This window comes from Antechinus flavipes, chromosome 3 (assembly GCF_016432865.1).
Source record: "Antechinus flavipes isolate AdamAnt ecotype Samford, QLD, Australia chromosome 3, AdamAnt_v2, whole genome shotgun sequence".
Lineage (NCBI taxonomy): Eukaryota > Metazoa > Chordata > Mammalia > Dasyuromorphia > Dasyuridae > Antechinus > Antechinus flavipes.
This window is the reverse complement of record NC_067400.1, coordinates 55,255,677-55,263,215: the sequence shown is the minus strand read 5'-3', so window position 1 is coordinate 55,263,215 and position 7,539 is coordinate 55,255,677. Positions and strand designations below refer to the sequence as shown.

At 36.4% G+C, this 7,539-nt stretch overlaps 1 protein-coding gene across 1 annotated transcript in view; it reads left to right on the top strand.

Annotated features, from left to right (window-relative positions):
* The first annotated feature begins 2,174 nt into the window (after window positions 1-2,174).
* RHBDD1 (rhomboid domain containing 1) overlaps window positions 2,175-7,539 on the top strand; it is a 183,233-nt gene continuing 177,868 nt past the window's right edge. The window contains exon 1 of the mRNA XM_051983440.1: window positions 2,175-2,226. The gene's annotated coding sequence lies outside the window, so the exon portion shown is untranslated. The remainder of the gene's footprint in view (window positions 2,227-7,539) is intronic.

Genomic DNA, 7,539 nt, shown 5'->3' with positions numbered 1-7,539 from the left:
TACCTACACTTTTTCATCATGCTTCATTGGAAGTTCCTCACATTAAGGAAATCACAAGTCAGGATTCAAATTTTAATAAATCTTCCCTACAATTTGCAAATTTGGGTTATCTGGGTTACACATTGCATATATGTACATATGCATACACATACACATGTGTATAGATGATTTATTAGCTTCCCATCTGAATTTTTATGTAAATTTTTTATTATAGCTTTTTATTTACAAGATCTATGCAGGGGTAATTTTTCAGCATTGACCCTTGCAAAAACTTCGGTTCCAACTTTTCCCCTCTTTCCTCCACCCCCTTCCCCAGATGGCAGGTAGACCAATATATGTTAAATACAATATATGTATTATGTAAATTTTTAATAACTATAAATTTGTGTTCCCCACTCCACACACTGAATTTTTTTTTATTCAAAATGTTCAAAGTGACATAGTTGAAGAGGAGAGAAAATAATTCTAAATCACTTATCATTTTACATCAATCAGAAACCTCCCTGATTCTTTAGTCCAAAATGCCAAAATGCAGGGTATCCATAAGTGGTTTAAAGAACTAGTTACTGAGAAGGCAATCTGGTACAGTCAAAAAGATCTTGTTTATTTTCCCAATACATAACAATAAAGATAATTTAAATTCATATGATGAGAGCAACATTTGCCTTAGAAAAATAGGCCAATCTCTTCAAAGCCAGTAACTTTAATAAATAAAACAGCATAAAACCAATAGCATGTCCTGTGAGCATGGGCATCAATCAAATAGGAGTCCCTCTAAACAAAAGGAATCTATTTAGCTTACTTATCTGAATATTGTATCAATAACTTTTTGTATTGGAAAATAAATATTTAAGTTGGCACCTATAACTCTATGTAAAATTGGCTAGAAATTAGCATGATTGTAGATTGAAATTAAAATAACAATAGATATATAGATCAAAATATGGTATAGCCAGTTTTTTCTACCAGAAATGATAAAGAAGAGGGATATAGTCTCGTCTCAACTTAGCTAACAAAAAGCCTTCAAGGCCAGAGGGAATCTTGTACCTCAAGCAATACCTACAAACTGGGTCAGAGATAAAACAACCTGTGCCTCCATGGAGTCTCTGGGTACAAAAGTCCAAAGTTCATTTCATAAACTGCCTTAGACTCTGACACCCTATCTCTCCAAGTCACTGTTCTAGTAATTGCATTTCTTGGAGAAATCACAGGTCAGGTGCCCTGTCTGTTCTCTCCATTTCATAGCAAGACTGTTCCCCGGGGTCTTATGATCAGGGAGAGGAGCCTCCTTCAATGAAAATATCCCACGTCATCTTCTATGCTCTGAAACGCCCAGTGGTTTTCCAAGGTGTTTTTCAGCTTCTCGGTAAACACCTATAAGTCTATAAAGACTCAAAAACATTAGAGTTGGAAGGAACCTGAGAAATCTAGCAGGGATTCTTCAGCTGCAGTCCGAAAACACACGCACACACGGCAGAGTATCTTTTACATACATAGTACGCTGTTCAATGAGGATAGTACATAAATGAACCATTCCGCTTGATTCCCTACCCCCCTCCAGCTCAGATCTTTTTATATACTGTATAGACGTATACAAACTCTATTGCAATAAAAACATAATTAAATATAATTGGTTTTCTTTGTAATCCTATGGATTTTATTTTAGACACTTAAAAATGCTACTGAGGATTCATCCCACTGACGAAGGGGTACTTGACATATAAAAAAAAAATTAGATCAATTCCGCCCCCCGTTTTTACAGATGGGGAAACTGAGGCTTATTCAGAGATAAGAAGGTTCACACACGTAACTCTCCCTTTATCTCTTTGCGTAAACAGAATGTAATCCAGAGTTTAGGAACTGGAGAAATTGGTCTATTTTTTTTTTTTCTGAGTGAACCGATCCTCTAGCCTCCTGCCCCGCCCCCGCCCCGCCCCGTCCCGCTGGCCGCACCTTCCGCCAGGGTCCGGCTGACATCGACCAGAGGCTGAATTCTACAAGCGCAGCCCCGCCCCCCGAAAACATACTCATTGGCCAGAACCCGCTCTAGGGGGCGGGGTTATTCCTTTGGCCGGGCATAATGGGCAGTTTCCATCGAGCGAGACCCTCCCAGTCCCTGGCCTGGGAACCAATGAAAAGCGAAGACATCTCGGAAAATCCCCTGTGGCGCGGTGATGCAAGTGCGTGTAAGGAGACGTGAGGACGCACGCATGCGAAAGAGAAAGCGTGAGTTCCTTGTTCCTTTTCCTTCCTTTTCCCCCAATCCAGGCTCTTGTTACTTCCTTCCCAGTTTTCCGGGGACCCGTAATTTGGGGGCGTTGTAGACGCTCCTCCTGACCGGGAAGCGTGGGAGTCGGGTGGGAGCTCGGGTTTGCAGGTGAGCTCTTGGAGGGAAATACAATACAGGTGTGAGGAGTTTGCTACCTAGATAAACTCAATTCTGCTGCCATTCCCTGAAGAATTAGCACAGGAAAATGAGAGGGACCCCACTGGATGAAACCTTGCTAAAGCTCAGACTTAATGGTTCTCAAAATCTTAAATAAATGATGCTGCTGAAAGAAGAGTTAGCAGAAGCAATTTGGCAGTTGGTACTTAGAAGTGATGTTTTGTAACAGTTTCCAGTTTGCCAAACTACTGTCGATCTCAGAAAAATAAATAACTATTCACTTCTGTTATTGAGGATTTAATACACTTGGATATTGTGGAAAAAGAGCTTACCTTGGACTCAGTCTTGTTACTGGTTCTGCTGGAAGGATCTGCCTTCTAAGGCTTAATTATCTTCCCTGGATCTCTTTCGTCTCATTTGTAAAATGAGGGAGTTGGATGACTTTTGTGGTCTCTATCAGCTCTAGAATTTATGGGCATATATGGTTTGGATTCAAAATTGGGCCTCTGATCTATATTAGGTGTGTAGCTATAGTTCAGGTACTTAGCCACTGAGTCTCTATGTCTCTTAAAACTTGTTAGATAGGTGGGTTGGATCTGTAAGTGTAGGAATCCTGCCCTGATGAAATCACAAGTCTCTTGTCAATACTTGTATAAGCAAGCCTCATGTCTACAGTGATAACGTGTTCCAGCCAACCAAAACTTTTATTTAATCACCAACTTAAAATATTCTAACCATTTTGAAAAAGAAAGGGAAAGAGTAAAGGTCTAAAAGAGGAGTGAACATTTCCTTAACTACTGCTTAAATTTAAATGGTCTACAGAACCTAATTTAGCCTTTTTTTTTTTTTTTTTTTTTTCTTTTTGAGAACCAGGGACAGCATGTTTAGCTTTCATAAATACATTGTGCTGGAATACTGTGAAATTAACTTATGGGCCCTTAACATAACTCTTGTCTTTTTTCCTCATAGACCAACAGCAAAGAAGTAGTTGGGGGCCCTCCCCTTTTTTTTAATAGTTCTGGCAGTTGTCATTTCTCACCGATGTTAATGTCTTCTCATTTGCTCCTTCTCTTCTGAGATCTAAGAGTAGAAACACCTCTTGCATGTGGCTCTTTTAGGTTTACAAAATGCTTTACATACATGTATTTGTTGCCTATATTGTACAGAATTGTCCTAAAAGTTGGCAGAAGCTTTCAGCTTTAATAGATTAAAAACCAAAAAGAATTTTAGGATGCTGTGTGTTGGGTCCCACAGATATTAGTATTACCATTTAATGATGAGGAATCTGAGATTTGGAGAATATAAGTGATGAGTTAAATGCCTTGAAGAATCATCATAATTTAGATTTGGATTTGAATCTTGATTTTTACTTTTTTTTTTTTTTTACTTCTTTGCTACCTGTATGACATTAACTTCTCTGGAATTTATTTTCTTCATCTAACATGAGAGGATTGAGAGTAAATGGCCCCCAGGTCCTTGACAAATTTTTACCCTTATTCCTATGGTCTAATAGCTAATGATTACTGGAAAGATTGAAGTTCTGGCTTTTTGATTTTCCCATCCAGGAGCCTTTCCACTCCATCATTAACAGTCCTGTTTGACATCTATCCTCACAGCTTGATTGGCTTCTTAAAGAAATTTGTTTCACTGCTTTTAGCTATTTAGAGCTCTTTTTATTTGAGGCCTTTTTAAATTTGAGTTTTCATCTGTCACAGATATTGCTGGATGGATGACCTCCTGATGAATTTGAGTATGATGTACACATATACATCCATATTATTATTGGCCAGTTTTAGGAAATTGGTTCATTTTGTTTATTTGTCACCTTCATTTTCAAATTGAGACTTTGCCCCTTTCTCCACCACCTCCAGCTGTCCAGACATCTCTTGTTATATAGCTTGAGAAAGAAGGAAAAAAGTTCAGAAAAATCAATCAGTATGTCAACTGTGTCTGATATGTGTTCATTGTCCATAGTTCCTCTTCTTCAATGAAGGGAAGGAAATGCATTTTTGTTTTCTTTTTTAAAAATAAATTTTATTGATAATTTGTGTTATAATAGGTAAAAAATGAAATGACTAAAAAAACAAAGTTTTGAGTATCTGAGCATATCGATTTATTAAGTAACGAATGCCATTTGCTCAACATGTTGGGATCAGTCACTTTTCTTAGTTTTGACACTGGACGCTGAATAGTGGAGACATATATGTTAAAAAAAAAATTAAGTAAAAGAAAACAATGTGGATACAACATTAGGTAATCTGATTTCTAACTGAAGGAAAGATTTAGGAATTTCTAAGTTGGGAGGGGGAGAGTGAACAATGAAGCCAGAAAAAGAAATGTTCCACACCTGCCCATATCTAAACAATTAAGAGAACATGAAAACAATAATTGATTGATCAATACTGTGGGAGATAAACAATTGTGAGAAAACTCTTTGCATCTATCTTTGGATCTGACTGAGTTTCTGGTTAGCCTAACCAAAGTTGTGAATTAAGAGTCTCTAGGTAGAGGTGGTCCAACTTCCCAATCACACTAGGCCAGGTTCAAACAATACCTTAAAAGTTTCCTCCAAATTCTCATAATTAAATAACATTTTCTCACAAGACAGAAATTGGATTAGACCCATAATTGAATAGAAAGGGAACTGAGCTAACTCCAGAATTGAGTCACAGACTGGTTCAGTGTGGTTCACTCAATTTCCACAATTAATCACTTATGGCCTAATCTGCTCAATTCCTTCATTATGTCACCTATATTTCCTGTAAAATGAAGAATAGAGAGGGTAAAAACCAACAGTTCAACCCAACTGCTACATCAAAAATATCTGACACACAGTTCCTCTCAGCAAAGAAAGTGATAAATTGACTTTTTACAACATCTTTTTTGTACCCAAATGTGGTCTTTATAATCTTAACAGCTTCCAGTTTACAACAGTGATGTCAAACTCAAAGGAACTATATGTAAGGATCCCTCCAGGTTGCATATTGACTCAAAAATTAACATTTAGTTTCTGTTGTATTTTTATTTATTTTATTAAATATTGTCCAATTAAACATTTTAAATATGGTTAGAGCTACATGTACTTAATGTCTCTGGATCTTATTCTTTCTATTTATAGCATTATACATTTATTTTGTTTTCCTGGTACTAATTATGTTACTCTGTACCATTTATTATAGGTCTTCACATATTGCTCGGACTTCTTCATGGTCATCATTTCTTACTCATATTCCATTGTGATTATATGTAACAATTTATTGAGCTGCCACTTTTTTCTCTTTCTGCCCTTATTGATTTTTTATTTTGATAGTATTTCATTTTCCAAATACATGTAAAGATGGTTTCCAACATTCATCTTTGCAAAACCTTGTGTCCAGATTTATCTCTCTCTTCTCCCATTTCTCCTATCCCCAAGACAGTGAGCAATCCAATATAAGTTAAACATGTTCAGTTCTTTTAAACATATTTTCATATTTGTCGTGCTAAGCAAAAATATCAGATCAAAAGTGAAAAAAACATGAGGGAAAAAACACAAACAAGCAACAACAAAAAGGTGAAAATATTATGCTTTGGTACACATTTAGTCTCCATAATTCTCTCTCTGGATGTGGATGGCACTTTCCATTCCTAGGTGATTCAAGACCTCATTGTTGAAAAGAGCTAAGTCCATCATAGTTGATCATCACATAACCTTATTGGTGCTGTGTACAATGTTGTTCTGTTCACTTCACTTGACATCATCAATTCATGTAGGTTTTTCCAGGCTTTTCTGAAATCAGCCTGCTCATCACTTCTTATAGAACACTAATATTATATTACATTCGTATACCACAACTTATTCAGCCATTCTCCAAATAAGGGACATCCACTCAATTTCCAGTTCTTTGCCGTTACAAAAAAAGATCGTACCAAACACTTTTGTACATGGTTCCTTTTCCCCCTTTCATGATCTTTTTGATATATAAACCCAGTAGAGACACTGTTGAATCAAAGGGTATGGACAGTTTTATAGCCCCTCAGACTTAGTCCCAAACTGCTTCCCAGAATAGCCAATGCATTAGTTAGTGTTCCAGCCTTCTGACATTCCCTCCAACATTCATCATTATCTTTTTCTGTCATTTTAGCCAGTCTGAGAGGCATGAAGTAGTACTCCTGAGTTGTGCCAGTTTACATTTCTCTAATCAGTAGTGATCCAGAGCATTTTCTGATATGATTTTTCTTCTGAAAATTGCCCATTCGTATCCCTTAACCATCCCTCAATTGGGGAGTGGCTTGCATTCTTACAAATCTGAATCAGTTCTCTATATTTTAGAAATGAAGTCTGCATCAGAAACACTGGCTATAAAATTACCCCTCCCCACCAGTCTTCTGCTTCCCTTCTAATCTTCACTGCATTGTTTGTGCAAACAATTTTTAATTGAATGTAATCAAAATTATTCATTTTGCATTTTGTAATGTTCTCTAATTCTTCTTTGGCCATATATTCTTTCTCCACAGATCTGAGAGATTATCCCTGTGTTTTCCTAATTTGCTTAGAGTACCACCCTTTATATCTAAATTGTAAACCCATTTTGACCTTATCTTGGGGTGTCAGATGTTGGTCATTGCCTAGTTTCTGCCACACTATTTTCCAGTTTTCCCAGCAAGTTTTATCAAGTAGTGAGTTCTTATCCCAGAAGGTGGAGAGGTTGGGTTTATCAAATACTAGATTACTGTAATCATTGACTGTTATGTCTTGTAAACCTAACTCATTCCACTGATCCAGTCAGTAGTTTTTCTTAGTACCAAATGGTTTTGATGACCACTACTTTATAATATAGTTTTAGGTCTAGTATAGCTAGGCCACCTTTCTTTGCATTCAAAAAAAAAATTAATTCCCTTGAAATTCTTTACCTTTTGTTTTTCTAGATAAATTTGTTATTATTTTTTCCTGCTCTATAAAGTAATTTCTTGGCATTTTGATTGATATAGCACTAAATAAATAGATTAAGGTAGAATTGATAGTTTTATTATATTATCTTGGCCTACCCATGAGCACTTGATATTTTTCCAATTGTTTATATCTAACTTTATTTGTGTGAAAACTGTTTTGTAATTGTGTTCATATATTCCCTGGCTTTTTCTTGGCAAGTAGATTCCCAATTAGCTTATAT